Here is a 20,991-nt window from a genome sequence, read left to right as displayed (position 1 = left end):
ATTTGTAAAGACTTGTTTTGTGACCTGACAAATGATCTATCCTCGGATAATGTTTTTTGGAGAAGAATAAGCATTCTGCTGTTGTTGGATGGGGTGTTAGCTCAATTGATTTGTGCCATTGTTCAAGTTTTTTTCCTTTCCATATTGACCTCCAGCTGGTTATTCTATTCATTACTGAGAATGGGATATTGAAATCTCCTACTATTATTTTGTTGCTGTCTGTTTCTACCTTCAGTTCTGTCATTGTTTGCTTCCTGTACTTGAGTACTCTGATGTTGCATGTGTATATATTTGTAATTGCTATCTCCTTGGTGAACTGATCCTTTTATAACTACGTAATGTCCTTTGTTTTCTGTGACAGTTTCTGACTTGAAATCTTTTTTTTTTTTTTAATCTTTTTGTAGTTATTACCATTTTTTCCAAGCATGATTTTACTGAGCTCATTTAGCATCTCTATGATGATTATCTTAAATTATCAGTTAATTTATAATACTCATTTCTTTAAGGTCAGTACCTGGAAATTTATTTTGTTCCCCGGGTTGGGCCATGTTTTTCTGTTTCTTCATGTGATTGGTTACTTTGTGTTGTAATCTGCACATTCAAAACAGCATCTACTTCTTCCTCTCTTTTTGGACTAGCTTCATGCAGGGAAGGCCTTCACCCACTAGCCTGAATAGAGATCTTTGGGGCCTCTTAAACCTTTCTTGCAGATGTGTCTTCTCTGGGCTTGTGAATATAAATGTCCAATTAGAGATGTTTTGCAGGCTCTTTCTTCAAGAGTTCATAATCTCTTTTTCCCTCTATTGTCTTTTTGTGGTACTGCAGGTTTTCTGGACCTGCCATAAACCACCCAGCTCTTTTCTGTTTTCAAAGAACCACACCCCCCTCCCCCCAGGCATCTAGAATATCTCAGGTCCCATCAGCACTCCAAGTCAAATGAGATGGAAATTCATTCAGTCTGGCATAACTCCCACCCTCCAAAAGAAGCCAGACATTGAACACATGATTCAACTCTTTTGCTCTCCAGGGAGATGCCAGGAACAGGGCGGGGGCAGGGGAGGTGTTCTCCCCTTGCTCTATTCTGAGATGGGGAAGTGGAAATTCTGGTTCAAACATTTATCTTTGTTCTTATCACCCCCTCTCCCACAGTCTGGTATCCTTTCGTACAGTGTTTATATTCAAGCAAGAAAGAAACCAACTACTGTTAGCGCCCCCCTAAAAGTCAAAATGTTATTGGATATTCCGTCTTTGTTCCCTCAACCCCAGAAATACTGGGAATTGAGAATTTCCTTTGAATCATGCTGCTGTGTGCTGCATTATGCTGGTGGGAGGGATTCTGGTAGTGAGTGCTATGAATTTTCCTACCAGCTTTGAAGTAGCTGACTTCAGGCTTGTCTGGGGGTGAAGTAGCCTCTTAATTGATGTCTGGATTTCTCACAAAGGGAACTGGTCTGTGTATCATTCTTGAATTGATATCTTAATGGGGAGAGGAGGGTTTGAGGCTTCCTATTCTGCCATCTTGCTGATGTTTCCATTCAAAGCATGATTAATTCTATAAATAATAGGAAAAAGTCCTCTAAAATGTGAAGCAGTTATTAGAGCATTCAGGTATGTTATTAAGAGTGTTTTTTGATAGAGCCAACTCCCAATCTTCCTTTCCTACCTTCCTGTTCTCTAGCTCACATTGTAATTGAACTTGAGATTTGGATTGTAAAGAGAAGTTCTCTTTGAAGGGGGCCTTACAAGGATATTTTACAGGAGGTTCTATAAATATTTTTAGAGTATCTGAAATAAGTCTCCTGTAAAGTAAGTTTCTAAAATTCTACATCTTTTCTTTCCTTCATCACTCAGTGTTAAAGTTGGGAAACCATATTTCATATTAATAGTCTTACAGAAAGAGTGTCAGAACTTCATGTCACAAGTAGTCCAAATCACCTCAGTTCCCCTGGCCTCTTTTTCAGATATCTTTTGCATGGAGAGATGAGTCCCAACTGCAAGATTTTTTTACCAGCTGTCAACTTTCCATTGATCAATGGGTTACTTTCTCATTTAATAAATCACTTCCACTCTGCTACACAGTAGGAAACTTCCTGGTGCATTTCCAGAATAACTGAAAATAGTTTGATGTTCTCAGCTTCTCCCTGAATATTTGAATGAAGATATTGGATAAACTGCAAAGTCTCTGTGTGCTGAACATGGAATCATCAAATAGTTTTGTCAGCTTGCCAGACAGCCAAAGAGAAGCAAACTGCAATTGAAGGAGAAATATTCTGCTGGCCAAATGGAAAGATGAGCACATTTGGATTACACATTCCAGTCCCAAAGACTGAGCCCAGATATATGTATGTATGTACCATCAGATATCAATAATAAATTATTTATAAATATGCTACAAACTGTTTTTCTTAACTTTCTCCCTCTGGAATAGACTATGTTAACAGACTAGATATTTCATTGTCTTAGATCTCTTATTTGTTCTATTTCTGGACTAATTTATTTATTGGGCACAGTGATAAGGACTGATAAAACACAGAAAAGAAAAAGTAAATAACAGTTAGCAAACAACAAATAATTAACTTAAAGTACTTCTACTCAAGTAGCTTTCCTTGGAGGAATTAGCAGTTTAGTCTAGTGGGGCATAATACTACTGGTGTTTATTTTTGGCTCTTTGGCCATAATGCTTTTGGTGGAAAATTTTCTTAACACTAATTTTAGGAATAATATCAGTAGGCAAATAATTTTCAAATAACATTTATTGAGCACGTAATTTGTTTCAGGCACTGTTCTAAATGGTTAACACAGATAGTGGCAGGGCTGGAATTTAAATCCACTCTCCTGCTACTGTTTCGTCACTAATTCATGTCCAACTCTTTGCAACCCCATGGACTATAGCCCGCCAGGCTCCTCTGTCCCTGGGATTTCCCAGGCAAGAATACTGGAGTAGGTTTCTATTTCCCCCTCCAGGGGATCTTCCTGACCCAGGGATCAAACCTGCATCTCCTGCTCGGCAGACAGAGTCTTTACCCATTCTGCCTGACTACAAAGCCTATAGTTATAAACATTATCTTATTCTGCCTTCATTCTTTCTCTTCAGTGTTCTATAGCCTTTCACAATGAAGGGATAGAATAGGAAAGAAATTGTAATAATAACATCCTGCGCTATTTTATGGTAAAGCAAATCAGTCATCACAAAAAAGAAAATGTTTTATATATATAAAATGTTATATATATATATAACATTTTATATATATATATTTCATTATGAATCTATAAAAAAGTCTCATTTTTTGTCAATATACGTGCTGTCTAAAGACTGAATTGAGCACACTGTACCTTCTTAGACCTATCCAGGAAAGGATAAGAAAGTTTATATGTGTGGTTTTTTTTTTCCTTCCTAAATGGCAAAAAGCCCAGACTTTTTGTTACCATTCCATGGTAAACATTTGTCTCTCTAGTCACCCAGATTCATGATTCATTTGTTAGGGGCTTAGTGGGCACATTTTGGCCAGCAGCCTGCCATGTGCGCATATCAGGCCTTGAATGAGTTCTGAACAGAGGAAGTCTCCTTTTGCCCATACAAGAGCATGTGCATGGGAGTTTAACCAGAAGCAGCTTAGCAATGAGATAGGTATGCAGCACAGGAAGGGCCTAAGGAGGCACCTCGCCCATGAGTTACCATGGGAGCCGCACTGAGCATCAGGCGTCGTTGGCTATGAACCACTGTTGCAAAGCAGAGGCACTGTAGCGGCATTGTTCCATCCTGCCTCTGTGTTGGATAGGACAGAGGTGTGGCTTTAAGATCCCGTCACTGCTTGGAACGTGGGTGTATCAAGTCTATACCACACAGCCACTCTGTGTTTACCTTGTGTCGTCCTGAGTCACAATGGTCTCTTGAGCTTGGTAGCCTCACTATTTGAAATAGCCTCATCATTTAAAATTAAGGTGAGCCTTCCATCAACACTGAATCTAAAAATCTACATGAAACGTCTGCGCTGCTGTCTTCCCATCCTACCCTTACCACATTTGTTGGAACTCAATCTCTCGCCTCCAAAGGAGCCATTGTGCTGAACAACGACCAGATGAAACTTGGAAAACAAATATAGGAAATATGTGCAAATAGGAAAAGTGAAGAGGCTATAAACATCAAATCCACATCTTTCCTGTTTTACTTTTTATATTTCTTATTTCATTCATTCCTTCAGTGAGTAATTATTGAGTACGTTCCCCATGGAAGGGACATAGTAGGGACAAGAGTGGAGGGAGATGATTTTGAGGCATGGAGTCCTTTGGGAGATAGGCTGGTTCTGGGTAGTATGCCAATAAGCATAGTTAAAACAGGAAATGAGTATGGCACACCCCCAAAACTGAGCAGCAGGCAGCATTCAGGTGAGAGGAAAATGTAAAGTGAAAAGGTTCCTATGACAATATTTTATTCATATCCAGTCCTAAAGGAAAGAATTCAGTGTGTGTTCTCTGACTCCTTCCTCCCTGAACTCAGAATTCTGTCTCAAATACAATAACCACAGTTCAACTTAATTATACATTCAGTGGGTTTCAGGTGGAGAGAGGCTATAATTTGAAATATTTTCTGTGAGAAATTATGCTTAAAAGCAAAACCATTTACAGGCAAATTTTGAGGGCTGTGTGTATCTACATGGAATCATAATTTTTTTTCCCTTTCCCAGGACTTAATTTGTTATATAACTGTGTTTCTAACTTTAACTACCTAAGTAAAGGCAGGCAGAATATGTAGCAAAATTACTTTTGTCACAGTTAAAAGTTCTAAATATATTTATGGCCAGTATCTTTCCACCTATAATCCAGAAAGTAGTTTTCTTTGGCATTTCCAAGTATGAGATTTTTATCCCAAATACTCACTAATAATATATTAATCATATATTTAAAGTGTTTTCCTCTTGAGTTTAAATTTGTAATAGAATTCCTCCACAAACTTAAAAAAACTTAGAATTCATCTAATCCCTCTTTGGGTGAAATTTTCAAAGCAGTTAAAAGAATTTTTTTTTTTTTTTCCAACTCTGTTCTGAGATCATTTCAACTAATAGTGCAGTACGTATTTAAAATCTTGTGAGTAATTTTAATTGGTTTGCTGAGAGTTCAGCTTAACTTGAGGAGAAGTTACTTGAGGAGAAGAATCATTAATAAGGTAGCAGTATATTATTAATAAGGACGCGGGTATATTCCTGTTATGTTCTTTTCCTTCTCCAAAATTTTTCCCACCGTAACACTTCATTAGATTCATTTGCCTTTTAAAAATTAAATTTAGAGACTTTTCAGTCATGAGACTTCATCTTTAGTTTTTATGGGACCTGAATCTAAAGAGATAAATCAAGTGTGGTTGTGCAATCTAAATTGGTATTGTTGAGATTTCACTGGCAACACAACTGCTAATTTGAAATATCTGTTGTGACTTTAGTCATGAAGATTGAGTGCAAAATATTTTAACATTTCATAAAACATTACAGAGTTGGGGCTGCTATTGTGGTTCCCATTTATATTCCTCTGGACACACATTTAATAGCAGAGTAAATGACCAGTACGACTGACATTATGAGAAAAAGAAGTAACTGAGAGATTTTTCAAGTTGTATGAATAGAAAAAATCTTAAGAGAATCAAAATATCCCAGAAATACTAACATAGAAAAGTAGAAATGCCCCCTCACTCTGTGCTGCACTGAGAGGTACTTCACAGGACAGCACCGATCAGAGAAGGGAGAATCTTGCTCTGCCTGCTCATAACTCAGAATTTGTGCTTTCATGCAAATTACTTACAGATTCTGAACCTTGATTTCCACATATGTAATAGGGAGAAATATAGGGTACTGTATCGTGCTGCTGTGAGAATTAAATGAGATCCCAAACAAAAAGAATCCAAGAAAATGGCAGGGAGATAGTAGCTTTTCAATAAATGGTAGTTATATGTGTTCAGTGGAGAAGGAAATGCCGACCCACTCCAGTATTCTTGCCTGGAGAATCCCATGGACTGTAGCCTGCCAGGCTCCTCTGTCCATGGGGTTGCAAGAGTTGGACACTACTTAGCGACTAAACCACCCCCAGTTTGAGTGTTCAGACACTCAATTGTGTCTGACTCTTTGTAACCCCATGGACTGTAGCCCACCAGGCCTCTCTCTTCATGGGATTCTCTAGGCAACAATACTGGAGTGGGTTGCTGTGCCCTCCTCCAGGGGATCTTCCTGACTCAGGGACCAAACATCCACCTCTTAAATGTCTCCTACATTGGGAGGCAGATTCTTCACCACTAGCGCAAATGGTAGTGGGAAGCAAATGGTAGCTGGGTAGCTCCATGTATCAGGAAAAGAAATGCTCTGTAGTAATGACAAGTCAATCACCACAGCTCTGTGAGTCCAGTGTTTGAGTCCTAAAGAACCTGTGAAATTTAAAAAGCATGCCCTTTTCAGTGACTAGTGTGTGTTTAGTGTGTGTGTTTGTGTGTGTGTGTGTGTCAGAGTTGGGGGGAGAGTGGAATGTGTGTGTAGGGAACACAGTTTATGATGGATAAGAGAATTAAGTCTAGTTTTCCATTTTTCTTTCACTCAACAGGCAAGGGTTTCATGTGCTCAACTTCTTGCTTCTTAGTTCTTTGTTGTTATTGAGTCACTAAGTCATGTCTTACTCTTTGCAACCCCATGGATTGTAGCACACCAGGCTCCCCTGTCCTTCACTATCTCCCCAAGTTTGCTCAAATTCATGTCCATTGAGTTGGTGACACTATCTTACCATCTCATCCTTGGCTGTCCTCTTCTCCTTTTGCCTTCAATCTTTCTCAGCATCAGAGTCTTCTCCAGTGAGTCAGCTCTTCACATCAAGTGGCCAAAGTATTGTAGCTTCAGCTTCAGCATCAGTCCTTCCAATGAAGATTTAGGGTTGATTTCCTTTAGGATTGACTGGTAGTTCGTAGTGCTTATTTGAAGCATTAAGTCTATTTTTCTAAGTGTACAGGATTGGTAATGGGAGTTAATCATGTAAACTAGATGCTGCACGTGAGTTAGCTAATTCTTTACCTTTCTTGGATCTAGAAATGTTTTGACTTTATTAAAACTTTAGCTCCCTAAGAAGGCACTAATTCAGAAATTACACTTTTGGACGTTTCAGGAAAATTACTGGGGATCATTTTTGGGGACTGTCATGTAAATTATCCACGCAGACTTCTAGACATCTTTCTGCACACCCAGCCAGTCCTCACTGCAGCTTCTCTGTTGTTTCCATGGTCTACCTTAGGTAAAGGTGGGGCTGTACTATTTAATCAACAGCCTAGATGACTTTATTCTTTGGTTATACGATGTAATCTTTTTGGGAAACTATTTAGGAAAATGTGCTATAAGCCTTGCAGATACCTAAACGCTCATATCCAGTTAAAATGCCATAACTGATCATTTATCCACTGGAAAATAGTTCAGAGAAAAACAACATACAAAGGTAATGTAAATGAAGAAATCACTGCAGTGTTATTTATAGTAACATTGGAAGTGACTTAATTGTTCAACAAGAGGGAAATAGCTGAATAAATATCAAAGCAAGTCAATGAAACATTATGTAGTTGCTAAAGTAGTCATTATGAACATTATGTAATAACATGAAAATGTCATGAAATAATGTTAATTAAATAAAACAGAGTAAAGGTCATATTATCTCATCATTACAACTTCAGAAAATATGTAAGCATGAAAGTACTAGGAGTAAAAACTGCAAATTGTGTGCTGTGATGATGGAAACTATGGATGTTGTTCATTTCTTTTTCTATCTTCTATATTGTCATAATTAGGCTTGTGCAACAGAAACAAGTATTGAGTAAGCAAAAAATAATTAAATATGGTCCACACAGTTCACAACAGTATTCAAAGTATGCTCAGGTATAACTTTGTAGATCAAGATTTACCTTGTTTCTATTTAAATTAATGATTATATGGATAGCTCAACATACGCACTTTAATTTTTTAGTTGGGGTGTGTGTGTTAGTTGCTCAGTCGTGTCTGACTCTGCCACCGCATGGACTATAGCCCACCAGACTCCTCTGTCCGTGGGATTCTCCAGGCAACAATACTGGAGTGGGTTGCCATTTCATTCTCCATTTTTAGTTGGTATCTCTAGAAAAAACAAGGAATAAATGTAGTGAATTAGAAGACATGGAATGCTGCCTAAACTAAGCCATAATGATTGTTTAACCTGAAATGGTTTCTTCCCCTGAAACTGAATTTTCTCACATGTAAAGCTCAGGAATTGGACTAGAAGGTTTTTAAGGTAAATTTCCTATCAGTTCTGTGATACTGAGCTTATAGTTCTTTATACAAACCCTATCTGATGTTTACCCCCTCTATTCAGACACCATCTTGTATGCTAATAATAATAATATTAATCACTGGTTTTATATTTATTTGTGAAAGTCCCCTCAGTTGTGTCTGACTCTTTTATGACTCCATGGACTGTAGCTCTCCAGGCTCTTCTGTCTATGGGATTTCACAGGCAAGAATACTAGAGTGGGTTGCCATTTCCTTCTCCAGAGGGTCTTCCAGACCCAGGGACCAAACCCAAGTCCCCTACATAGCTGGCAGATTCTTTACCATCTGAATCACCCTGACTTAATTAAATTCCAAACGATTGTTAAGTCTTATCCACTATTCCCAACTCCCTATCAATCCTAAGAATTTTATCCTTGAAATTGTACAGGATAAAAATTATATAAACATGATCATTCTATCTGAAAATAAAAAAGTATCAGTAGCTTCTTCATACACACTTCCGCTTCTTTTTAAACTTCTTCAACATAAAAAACATTTTATGCCCCATTAAGATTTTTCAATTCGACCAGGAGACCACAGAATTATGAAATAAAGTTTTCCATAAAAATATAACTCGATCAGGTACAATTTTCTTGTTAATTGTAACTGGTAACTATAATTAATTAAAAATTGGTAAGATAGAATTAAAAGTGAGGAAATCAACTTGCTTATAAATATAAAACAAATGACTGAGGATATTTAAAAATAAGCTCCAGCAAGAAACTTCAAAGAATCTGTAAAACAAAATATATTCTTTTTTTTTTTTTTAAACAAAATATATTCTAATTCTTACCACCTTAAGAACTGACTGGAATCCTCACAAGTAAGCTTCAAAGTTAGGACCATCCAGAGGCAGTCTACTTTTTGACATTTTCAGTGTCAGGAAGGAAACCAATTACCTCTAATCAGAGACTTTGGTATTTAGCACAATTCAGGAGCTCACCACCTACAGGAAATAAAAAGACAGAACACAAAGTCTGTTAAAGCAGGTTGTTTTGCTTTGATCTTCAATAAAACTCTGTTTGCTCCAGTACCCCGGCATTCTCAACTTTGTTGAATGTGAAAGTTCATAATGAACACAGTATGTTGACATCTGATTTCAGTAAGGAAACTCCACCTCTTTCTCTCTGCTCTCTATTTTTGTTTTTGACAAGCAGCTCTTCCTTCTGTCGATAAACTCATCAAACTTTATCTGATATGGCACAAGGGAAAAGTTTGGATCACAAAACACTTAGAGTTTGTGGAGGTCAACCAAATTTTATAAAATCTTTCCTCTGACAGCTTCCAGTATGTACTGTAAAAGCAATTATCCAACAAGTATCTATGGAATATTTATTTATACCTGTGCATATGATTTTTTTAAGTGTGAGAAAGAGGGGAAAAATTGCAAAATATTCAGCACCAGCAACCCTAAATTTTAAAATACCATGGACTTTGAGGTTTGATTATTTAGCTCAAGTTGTGGGTTGGATAAGAGACATTCTGGTCAGAGGACTTATTATTTTAGATGTTTTATCTCCTAAGTAATACTGGTGATACAGATTCCAGGAATGTATGGTCAGGGAAGGTACAGAAAGCAATATTTTCATCAGAGCTGCTTGAGAGGTTGGAAAAAGACATATAGCAAGAGATTAAATAAACTATTCCCCAAACCCCTGTTTGTCATTTACATTAATGACACTTGCCCAGAAAGCAGGGAAAGAATTGACCCAAATAGTCTATTTAGTCTAACGATTCATCAATCAAACATTTCCTAGGTCTTCCCCATGCCCCAAACACTGTGCCAGGTATGGGATCTGGCAATGCCTACCAAGACAGCCACTAGCAGGAACAAATACTCATTTCAAAGCCACTGGCCTAAAACAGCTCCTTAAAAAAAATTTTTTTTTTCTCCTTTAGTTTTTATCCAATGATGATTTCACTAATTCCTTATGGTTTTGCCACTTAGATATTTGGCTTTTGAACTAAGGCCATTGAGGGAAGGCTGCTGCTAAGTCACTTCAGTCATGTCCAACTCTGTGCAATCCCATAGACGGATCACCAGGCTCCCCAGTCCCTGGGATTCTCCAGGCAAGAACGCTGGAGTGGGTTGCCATTTCCTTCTCCAATGCAGGAAAGTGAAAAGTGAAAGTGAAGTTGCACAGTTGTGTCTGATCCTCAACGACCCCATGGACTGCAGCCTACCAGGCTCCTCCGTCCATGGGATTTTCCAGGCAAGAGTACTAGAGTGGGGTGCCATTACCTTCTCCGAGGGAAGGCTAAGAGACCATTAAGACCGATTAGGATAAAATACTAGCAAAGTCCTTTAGGCTTTTGTCTACTGAGATTGCTCTGTGAAATCCTCCTCAGGGATATCTGCCTAACAAATACAACTATTTACTTCTAATTAAATTTTTTAAAATGTTTGGTGTGCATCACTGGGGCTGATGGAGCAAGGAAAAAGTGAATTCAAGTTTTTGCCCCGTTTTTAGAATTCATTTTTTCCCATTTCTCTCTTTAATGAGCATCTAAGCTACATGCCCTTTTTGACCATAGTTTTTTTTTTTTTTAACTGATCAAAAAGTTTAGATGTGGGAAATGCAAGAATTAGGCACATTTCTGTCAGGTTTTACCCTTGAGAAAATTTTACATATCCTCTCCTTATTTCTCCCTTACTTTAACCATCCAGTATACCTGTGTTTCCAAGAACAGCCCTGTAACTTGAAATTCAGTTTCTAAATTTCAAGGATGACTTTTCAACACATTTGATTATTGATTCATGATTAACCTTTTAGTTCTGGAATAGGGTTTTAGAGCTTAGTTTCATTGGCGTTTATCTAGTCAATTCCATTAATTTATACTAGGTATATGAGGATCTTCTCTGAATCACACAGTTTCTTTCAGTAGAAACCAAATATGAACCCAGGTTTCCAGACTCCTATCCTTTTATGCCACATCTTTTTTTTTTTAATTTTTCCTTCACTTATTCCTTCTTTTTTTCACTTATATTTTTAATTGATGTATAGTGGATTAAAAGTATTTCAGGTGTACAGCAAAGTGATTTAGTTATACATATATATATATATACACACACACATTCTTTTTCAGATTCTTTTCCATTATGACATCTTCTTATTCAGGCTTTCAAGATGCAATATCATACATAAATAATAGCTCAGGGTTTTTAAAATAAATATTTCTGCAAAGGGAAACACTGGAACTCAGCTGGTAAATTGTGAGGAGACATAATCTCTAGCAAATGGAGACAATGAGAGAAAGAAAACAAAGAGTCCTCTCAGTCTCTCTTGATCTCAGTAACTTCCTAAGAAAAAAAGTCTCCTCTTGTTTTTTCTGAAGACCAGAGCATCTGTGTGGAACTATTTCAAATGCTGGACTGTGAATAGAAAAACTCTGAGAAACAGGTTGAGAGTAAAATCTTGATGCTGCCATGGTATATTTTAATAGCATCCCTGCAGTTAAAGAACATACATTCTGTCTGATTCCCCTTATGTGGAACACCAAAGTCATTTTGGGAACACAAATGGCTCTAACCCACCGTTAAACTCAGTGTCTGTTTTTCAAAGCATAAAAATTACTTTAGTAAGTTAACTTTAAAAGTCAAAAATCTATTAATGAAATAGTCCAACAAAGCCTAGTAAAATGAAGGATCTGTATCTATATTCATGATTCAAGTATTACTGCATCTTGATTCTAAGTGAATATATCTTTAATCTTTTATAGTTATGGATGGTGTGTGTGTGTGCTCAGTCATGTCTGACTCTTTGGGACCCCATAGACTGTAACCTGCCAGGCTCCTCTGTCCATGGAATTTCCCAGGCAAGAATACTGGAGTGAGCTGCCATCTCCTACTCAAGGAGATCTTCCCCACCTAGGAATCGAACCCACGTCTCCTCATTAGCAGGCAAATTCTTTACCACTGAACCACCTGCAAAGCCCAACAGAAGGGAAAATTTTTCTGCCTCTACATGTACTTAATGAGAAACTAGTGTGATACAAATGTTGAAATATATCACTAAAATTGCATTTCTTAGGGAATTATCCATTTCGCTCCTGATAGTTTTTTGCGATGGAGAAGGCAATGGCACCCCACTCCAGTACTCTTGCCTGGAAAATTCCATGGACCGAGGAGCTTGGTGGGCTGCAGTCCATGGGGTCGCTAGGAGTCGGACACGACTGAGCGAGTTCACTTTCACTTTTTACTTTCCTGCATTGGAGAAGGAAATGGCAACCCACTCCAGTGTTCTTGCCTGGAGAATCCCAGGGGTGGGGGAGTCTGGTGGGCTGCCGTCTATGGGATCACACAGAGTCGGACACGACTGAAGCGACTTAGCAGCAGCAGCAGCAGCAGCAGTTTTTTGTGAACACAATTGATATGAAGGAAAAAGTATCAGGGCTTTCAGATTAAAACGAACCGAAATGTTAACCAGTAATGTTAAAGGATTTTTGAAAAATCCAACATAGTAAAAATGTGTATACGTCTGTATATGTGCTCAGTTGCCTCCAACTCTTTGTGACCCCATGTAGCCTGCCAGGCTCCTCTGTCCATGGGATTTCCCAGGCAAGAATACTGAAGTGGGTTATTATTTCCTACTCCAGGGGATCTTCCTGATCCAAGGATGGAACCTCATCTCTTGTGTCTCCTGCAATGGTAGGTGGATTCTTGACCCCTGTGCCAACCGGGAAGGCTTATAGAAAAATACAGAGTAAAGAAACAGTAAAAGGAAATAAATTAGCTAAACTGTCAAGCTTTCCTAATTAATTGAAGGAAGTGTTTAGGGGGATTAGGCATGTGGATTCTTATAAGCTCCTACTTCAAGGTGAGATGATTTTGGCATAAACATTTAGGGCCTTCCCTCAGTCTTATCCACATTGTTTGGTAAGCTTCAGGCAGATGCTTCTGTGATACAGTAATATCTTCTCTTTGGATATGCTTTTCATCTCAAAGCAATATATAAACATTACACCTCCAGTTCTAGGAGACCTTGAGGCACAAAGTAAAAGCAGAAGGGATGTGGTCATGGGAATATCCACAGTGAGGCGTTAACATCCACAGTTAAATATGTCAGCCTCAGACTTCCTGTGGTAGCACCCACCATTTTACACAATTCAGCCAGTTGACTCATTCAAAACCTTAAGGCTCATCAGAATAAATGAGTGAGTCATCGTTAACAAAGGGGAAAAATATGTCTCTGTATTCCTCACTGGGGTAAAAGAACCCTCCTGAGTACCTCTAGAGTAAATATATTGTATATCAACTATCTAGTCCTTTGAATTACTAAGGCCATCAATAACAATTTGCATACTTAGGAAAGACACAAGTTCTTTTGGAGTTTTGGGTTACTACTTGCCAAGAACTGTGAAAAAAATAATTTTCCATACATTTATGCAGAAAAAATTAATTGACAGACTTTTTTGTGATTCTTAATAATAATCACAGTTTTATGTGTGTGGTAGGATGAAGCAGTTGGGGATGTAATTTATCCAAAGAAGGCATTCAAAGAAAGGCCTTTGTTTTGCTTTTTCTTTGAGTTCAAAAGCTCACACTGTGCACAATAACATTTTGTATTCCCATAAGGTGATATAATGTTAAGAATATGTTTGAGATCAGCAGCTGAGATATTGAATGTAAATACAACGTTTATTGACAGAAGCCAAAATACCGTTCGAGTGACTGGGGGAAAATAGAAATTCATATGGGTTCAAAATCCCAAATAAGGCCTCCACAAAATGCTTATTTTAATCATATTAACTACTTAAATAAACCAATACACTGTTTTCCTTTGCTTTCTTCTATTACTTTTTAAAATATTTAACAGCTTTATTGGACTACAATTTAGTCTGAAAAATTCACCCACTGAAAGTATGCAGCCTGATGATTTTTCATATTTAGAATTGTGCCAGTATCATCATGGTTCAGTTTTAGATAACTTCCCTTGCTCGAAGACAATCTCTCATGTCTGTTTTCAGTGAAACTTGCTCTCTCTCCCTGACCCAGGCAACCAATGGTCTCTCAGTTCAGTTCATTTCAGTTGCTCAGTCACGTCCGATTCTTTGCGACCCCATGGACTGCAGCACGTCAGGCTTCCCTGTCCATCACCAAGTCCCAGAGCTTGTTCAAACTCATGTCCATCAAGTCGGCGATGACAGCCAACCATCTCATCCTGTCTCTGTTTCTGTCTCTACATTTTACTTTTTCTACAAATTTTATATAAAAGGCATTATAAGAAGAATAAAAACCTCTCAAAGATGTCCACACCCTAATCCCTGGAGCCCATGAATGTGTTACCTTACAGAACAAAAGTGACTTTTCTCATGTGAATAAAACCTCTACATGGAGAGGTTACCCTGGATTATCTGGATGAGTCCAATCTAATCACAAGAGTCCTTAAAAGCAGAGAACTTCCCCAGCTGGGGCAAAGAAATGCAGTAATGGAAGACAGATTAGAGAGATGCAGTGTGAGAAGGACTTGGCCCATCATTACTCGCTTCAAAGATAAGGAAAAGGGGTCATAAGCCAAGGAATGCAAGCAGCTGCTCAAAGGGATAAGTCAAGGGAATTGATTCTCCTCTAGAGCTTTCAGAAAGAAACAATACCCAAATCAATGAAAGTGAAAGTGAAGTCACTCAGTCGTGTCTGACTCTTTGGGACCCCATGGACTGTAGCCTACCAGGCTCTTCCCTCCATGCGATTCTCCAGGCAAGAGTACTGGAGTGGGGTGCCATTTTCTTCTCCAGGGGATCTTCCTGACCCAGGGATCGAACCCGGTCTCCCACAGTTCAAGCAGATGCTTATAAAATAATCAGTGATCTCTTTTGAGAGGATTGCTAATTATTTATTGATAGCATATAACTTAAGCACCATGCACAACCTTAAAATGCTGGAATTGTCTTTGTCAGCACTCAAAATGGTAGAATCCAGAGAAGCTGGACATTTTGAATTTATACTAGCTCTTTTATCCCCATAGGACCACATAATAAAGATTTTCATTTTTTGCTATTGTATCAACAATGCTGGTCTAAGAAGAATCATTTAAAATGTTTATAAGTGAAACAAATATAAGCTACTTATTTGTTATCACATGGCTTTTGCCCAGTCTGTATGAACAGGTGAGTTTTCTCTAGTGCTGAATCTTTCCATCTAGTCAAACCATTCGAAAATATGAGTGAAAATGTCAAAATCTGAATATTCCCATTTACCTTGAATTCTGAAGAGTCAGTATGGCATACTTTACATTTAGCCTAACAACCATAATTTCAATAAATCATGTAAGAAAATGTCAGTGAACCAAGATAATATATTTTTCCTAGTAGCTGGTTTAGTTGTTTTCTCCAAATCTCTATGGGAAAATATTTAGAGTCTTCTCATTTTCAATTTATACTTGGGTTGAAATATGCAAGATATGTAAGAAGAAGATCTAGACACCTGCTAAGAAAATTGGATTTTGGGCTAGGGCTAAATTCAATTCATCTATTTGGCATATGAAGTTACATCTTATTAGAATTAAAGAAAACAATACATAGTCTATTTACAGACTTTCATATGTGTAAATTATAAGAGAACATCTGTAGAAATAGTTAAACTACACATACCATATGTTCAGTTGTGTCCAACTCTGCGACTCCATTGACTGTAATCTGCCAGGCTCCTCTGTCCATGGAATTTTCCAGACAAGAAAGCTTGAGTAGGTTGCCATTTCCCTACACCAGGGGATCTTCCCAACCCAGGGACTGAACCCGAGTCCCCTGTGTCTCCTGCATTGCAGGTGGATTCTTTATCCTCTGAGCCATCAGGGAAGCCTCTAAACCACATGTCACTGGGTAATAACCCATCCTGAAAATACTTTTTTCCTATGCAGTCTAATTGCTGAACTTCAGTTTTTGCTAATTTATCTGTCACTAGATGAGATGTGTCTGAATATACTTGCCCAGAGTCCAAGGCAGCAATTTTTGTGCTTGATAAATCTAGGTTTATTTCATGAAATAAAAAATGTTTTTAATCGCCTTTAATTATACTAAGAAGGTAAAGAGCAAAGTATAATATATTCAATGCTGAGATTAGCTCAGATTTGTGCTGTATAGACAATTCCATTTCTGACTGTGACATCAGTATGCATATGGGAATTATAGTAACTGCCACCATAAGATTAAATTCAAATACTCTTAACTTTTTACTGACTGATCCATCATTCATCCTTCTCTACTTTTTATAATCCAAACTTTTATTATGTACATCTTTGTGAAAATTAAAATCCTTTCATTTTGTTACTTTATCATTAGGTGTAAATATATAACTTTTGTTGAAATATTTTGTTAGTGGAACCAGTTATAAGAACAGAAAATTAGAGGCTATTTTCAGCACTCCATCTACTGATTATGAAATTTAAAACTAAATCCCCATGTTATTGACATATTAATTATTCACTAAAATTTTAGAAAATAATTAATAGATTTCAAAGAATATTTTATGATTCTCTTTATACTATTTTTCACTAACTTCTTGCCTCTTTTTGATTTTGGTTTTGATCTTGTTCTGCTTTTTGTAAGAGAGTACAGGTATCAGTTGAATTAAACTTGCTTACGTTTTACTTCAAACTATTTAAAATTGTATCTGATAGGAGTTCCTTGCTCATTGAGACACTATGTAAAACTTACAGCACAATCCAAAATAAGATTGTTTTTATTGCTACTAGTTTTATTTATTACTTAAATTGAGCCGTCTTTAAAATAGCCCTACTTAAATTGATCCCTGTTTGTCATTTATTATATGAATTATAATAAAATTTTTTTTTTTTTTTGCAAAACATTATATTTTAAATATATAAATTTATGTACCACTCAGTACCTGGGACAAGTAATATAGGAAAAGTGTTATCTTTCATTGAAAAAGTGAAAGTGAAAGTGTTAGTAGCTCAATCGAGTGCAACCCTGCAATCTCATTCACTGTAGCCAGCCACGCTCTTCTGTCCATGGAGTTTTCCAGGCAAGAATACTGGAATGGGTTGCCATTCCCTTCTCCAGGGGATATTCCTGACCCAGGGATCGAACCCAGGCCTCCTACATTGCAAGCAAATTCTTTACCATCTGTGCCACCAGGGAGGCACCCCTTCATTAAGTGAAATGGGGCACACAATAAAAAATTAGGAAGAAGGAGCTTCAGTGATAAAAACTGTGGAAATCTTTCTCCAAGTCCAAAGAAATTCAGAAATTCTTCGAGGATTTTATGCTATATACCATGTTTTAACTTCTATTTACATGGGGAGGGCTTTATTTATTTTTAAAAAGAAAAGCAAGGAGAGAATCAGTATCAGGCTTTGTCATACTGTATTCCAAGTTTGCATTACTGTACTATTTTCCAATATTTTGTAAACTATTTTGTAATGAGAATGGAAATCACAAGTGAATACACCTAGCTATAATAAAGCGCTAATTCACCCAAACTGATTGAGTTGTTACCTTATGAAATCAGTGACCTTTCTTGATTGCTGAGGAGAAAATAACTTCAAAAGGTGAATTTCTTTATACATATGATTCTAATTTACTAAATATTTGGAAATTACACTATAATTCATGAGGTACCCAGAGAGTTTTTTTCTGTCTTTCTAAGTCACATTTAAAGTATAGAGCTTGGAAGAGAATGAAAATATGTACTGATATTAATAAAAGTTAGGAAATTTCTCTTTGCAAAAGTAGTGTAATTGACATAACTGCCACCTCCCCCACCATGGTGACACTCTTAGACATCAGTAAAAATGAGAAATGTAAATAAGTATTTATTTCACAAACTGGTGGTTCAAACTAACACAGATTCTAAAAATATACTTTCCTGCTTTCAATATAGCAAAATATAATTTTCCTAGTTAGAAGGTTAAGGAATGTCACTTCTGATAATCCAGAGTTGTTATATTCAGTGTAGGTGGCTGAGTTTAATTGGACTTTTTTCCTTGTGTCTTAGATGACATGGGCATTGTCGGTCTTACCTGGCTTCTTGAGAAGTCTCTGTGGCATGACTATGTCTGCTTTTCCAGCTCATTTTTTTCTCTAATTTTTAATTTTCTAAAAAGTCAGCATTCACATTCCCCAATGTCTTCACCTTGATTTCCTCAAAACATTGAGTGTTGTAGATAATATTAGTAAGTGTGATTTTATTGCTTTCTTTAATTGTTTTAAGTTTTCTATTTCCTTTTTTAACTACCACAAATAACATATTGAATATAATATACACTTACATTTTAATAGAATATTAAAACAGAAAAGAGAAAGGACATTTTACTTTTTGGATTCGTAATAAGAATTTTCAAATTCATTATCTTTAAAAAAGTTTCTCAAATATGGTGAATAATAGCATATGCTCCCCTTTTGAGCAAAGTTAAAACTGAATTTGAATGTCCAAATCCATGTTTTGTTCCTCTATAATTTTCAGAACAATTCCTAGATAAAATTATAAGCCAAAAATCAAAGGGAACAAGGATATTCAAAATAAATTTGGTACTGTTAAATTCACTTAGAGCTATTCTGGCTTTTCCTTTTAGCCTTGAAATAATTTAAATTCTACTGAAGACTTTATGTATCAGTCATGAATAGATCCTACTAAGACAACTCATAATTTTGAATATATGTGGACATTAAAGAAAAGTTGCACAGCAGAAATTTTTTCATCAGAAAAACTGGGTTCAATTTCTTTCATACTTACCTATAGTTCTATGTGTGATTTGTGTACATTTAGGCCTACTTGTACATGCCTGTGTGTGTGCATAGTCAGGTCTGACTCTGACCCCATGGACAAAAGCCCACCAGGCTTCTCTGTCCATGGGATTCTCCAGGCAAGAATACTGAAGTGGGTTCCTATTTCCTTCTCCAGGGGAATCTTCCCGAGCCAGGAATGGAACCCGCGTGTCTTGTGTCTCCTTCATTGGCAGGTGGATTCTTTACCACTGCGCCCCCGAGCAAGGCCTGCTTGTATACCATCATCTAATTTTTTAAAAGATAAGATTATCATTAATTTTTCAACTAAGAGGATTTAATTTGGAGTTTAAAAATTCAGGATAATGATGAAAAATAAGATTGCCATCTGGATTTACTGGGGGAAATTTCAGTACCAAATATTGCAGGCACTGTCCTTCTTAATTCTTGGTATTATATACTTTTGAGGGTATCCTGATGTTCCATTTGGCCTCCCTGTTTCACCTCCTTATTTGCCAAAACAAGTCTCAATGAGGTGCAGAAAAGATATTTGGGGCCAAATAATACAGTGTGGTTGAAAAACACTTGCCTCATGTAAATATAGCTTTAGTGAGAGAATATCTACCGCTTGTCTCTCCAACAATAATAGCATGTGATCTTGGAAAACTTCTGTTATTATTGCTTTAATTTATTTAAACATAAAATTTTATAGGCTTAATCGATATTGTTAAACATAAGATGATCCTTCATTCAAGTTGTTAACTTAGAATTCTTTGTGAAATAAAAAGCCAGCAAAGTAGTGTTCAGTTTCAATATAACATTTTCTTCAAGAGGATCGTTGCAGAAATAGTTGTTTAAAAGAAAAAACGCCTTGATATACTAGGTGGCATGTTAAAGAGATTGTTCTCCATTACATTGTTACTCATTGACTATTATCAAGAAAAAGATTTTCCAGTGGTATGACAGCGTGTATATTGCAGTCAGTCTTTGCTTAAATCTGTGTCTGCTTGCTTGTGATGAATTATAAAACAGCTGTTGCAATGGCACTGCTCCTCCTCATCTTTTGTTTTGTGGCGGAGGCTTATAAGTGAAGGTTTCTTCAGTACTTGGTTTAGCAAGGCTCTTGCAGATATGTTGCATAAGGTGTACTTGCTGAAACCAGATAGTCAAGGAAAACACAGCTCCTGAGAGTTCTGTGTATCCTCTCACAACATAACTACAAAATAAACTTTGTTTTTAAGGTTCAAATAAGACTCAAGTTTAGAGTTCCTGGAAAATAATTCACATTACTTCCTGAAATATGCTTCCTAGAATTATATTTTTGATGGCCATCACCTCTATGCAACACTCTGCCATAATGCTGTTCTATCATTAAAAGATGGCAGTGGTCTTACACTCTTAGCATTCATGGCACAACCTTTCTCTTGTGGTTCAGATAGTAAAGAATCTGCCTGCAATGTGGGAGACCTGGGTTTGATCCCTGGGTTGGGAAGATCCCCTGGAGAAAGGAATGGCTACCCACTCCAGTACTCTGGCCCGGAAAATTCCATGGACAGAGGAGCCTGGTAGGCTACAGTCCATGGAGTCCAAAGAGTTGAACACAACTAAGTGACTTCCAGTTTCCCCAAGGATTAAAGGCTCCAGAGGAGTCATCAGTGTAGAAGTGGAGATTTGTTATCACACAATCCCAGGTTGAAATTCTATTTCTGAAAAAAAAAAAAAAAATTCTATTTCTAAATAATTTTGCTATGAGGACAAGTTTCTTAAACGTCTATAGATACAGTGTTTTCATGTATAACATAGGGATAAGGACAGAGGTCAAATAAATCATAGTTATCTTAAGTCTTTAAGTCTAACTATCTAAAATGAGGCTGATTTGTAAAAAACTGAGCAACAGGATTAGAGCAGCAATAAAAATGTACTTGTGTCATGAAAGATTCATGCACACATCCTTTAGAAACAGTAACTCACTTACCTAGGATAACTTGTAGTGTCT

The sequence above is a fragment of the Bos mutus genome, chromosome 9, assembly GCF_027580195.1.
Source record: "Bos mutus isolate GX-2022 chromosome 9, NWIPB_WYAK_1.1, whole genome shotgun sequence".
Classification (NCBI taxonomy): domain Eukaryota; kingdom Metazoa; phylum Chordata; class Mammalia; order Artiodactyla; family Bovidae; genus Bos; species Bos mutus.
The sequence above is the reverse complement of the archived record's forward strand: the minus strand, read 5'-3'. Positions refer to the sequence as shown.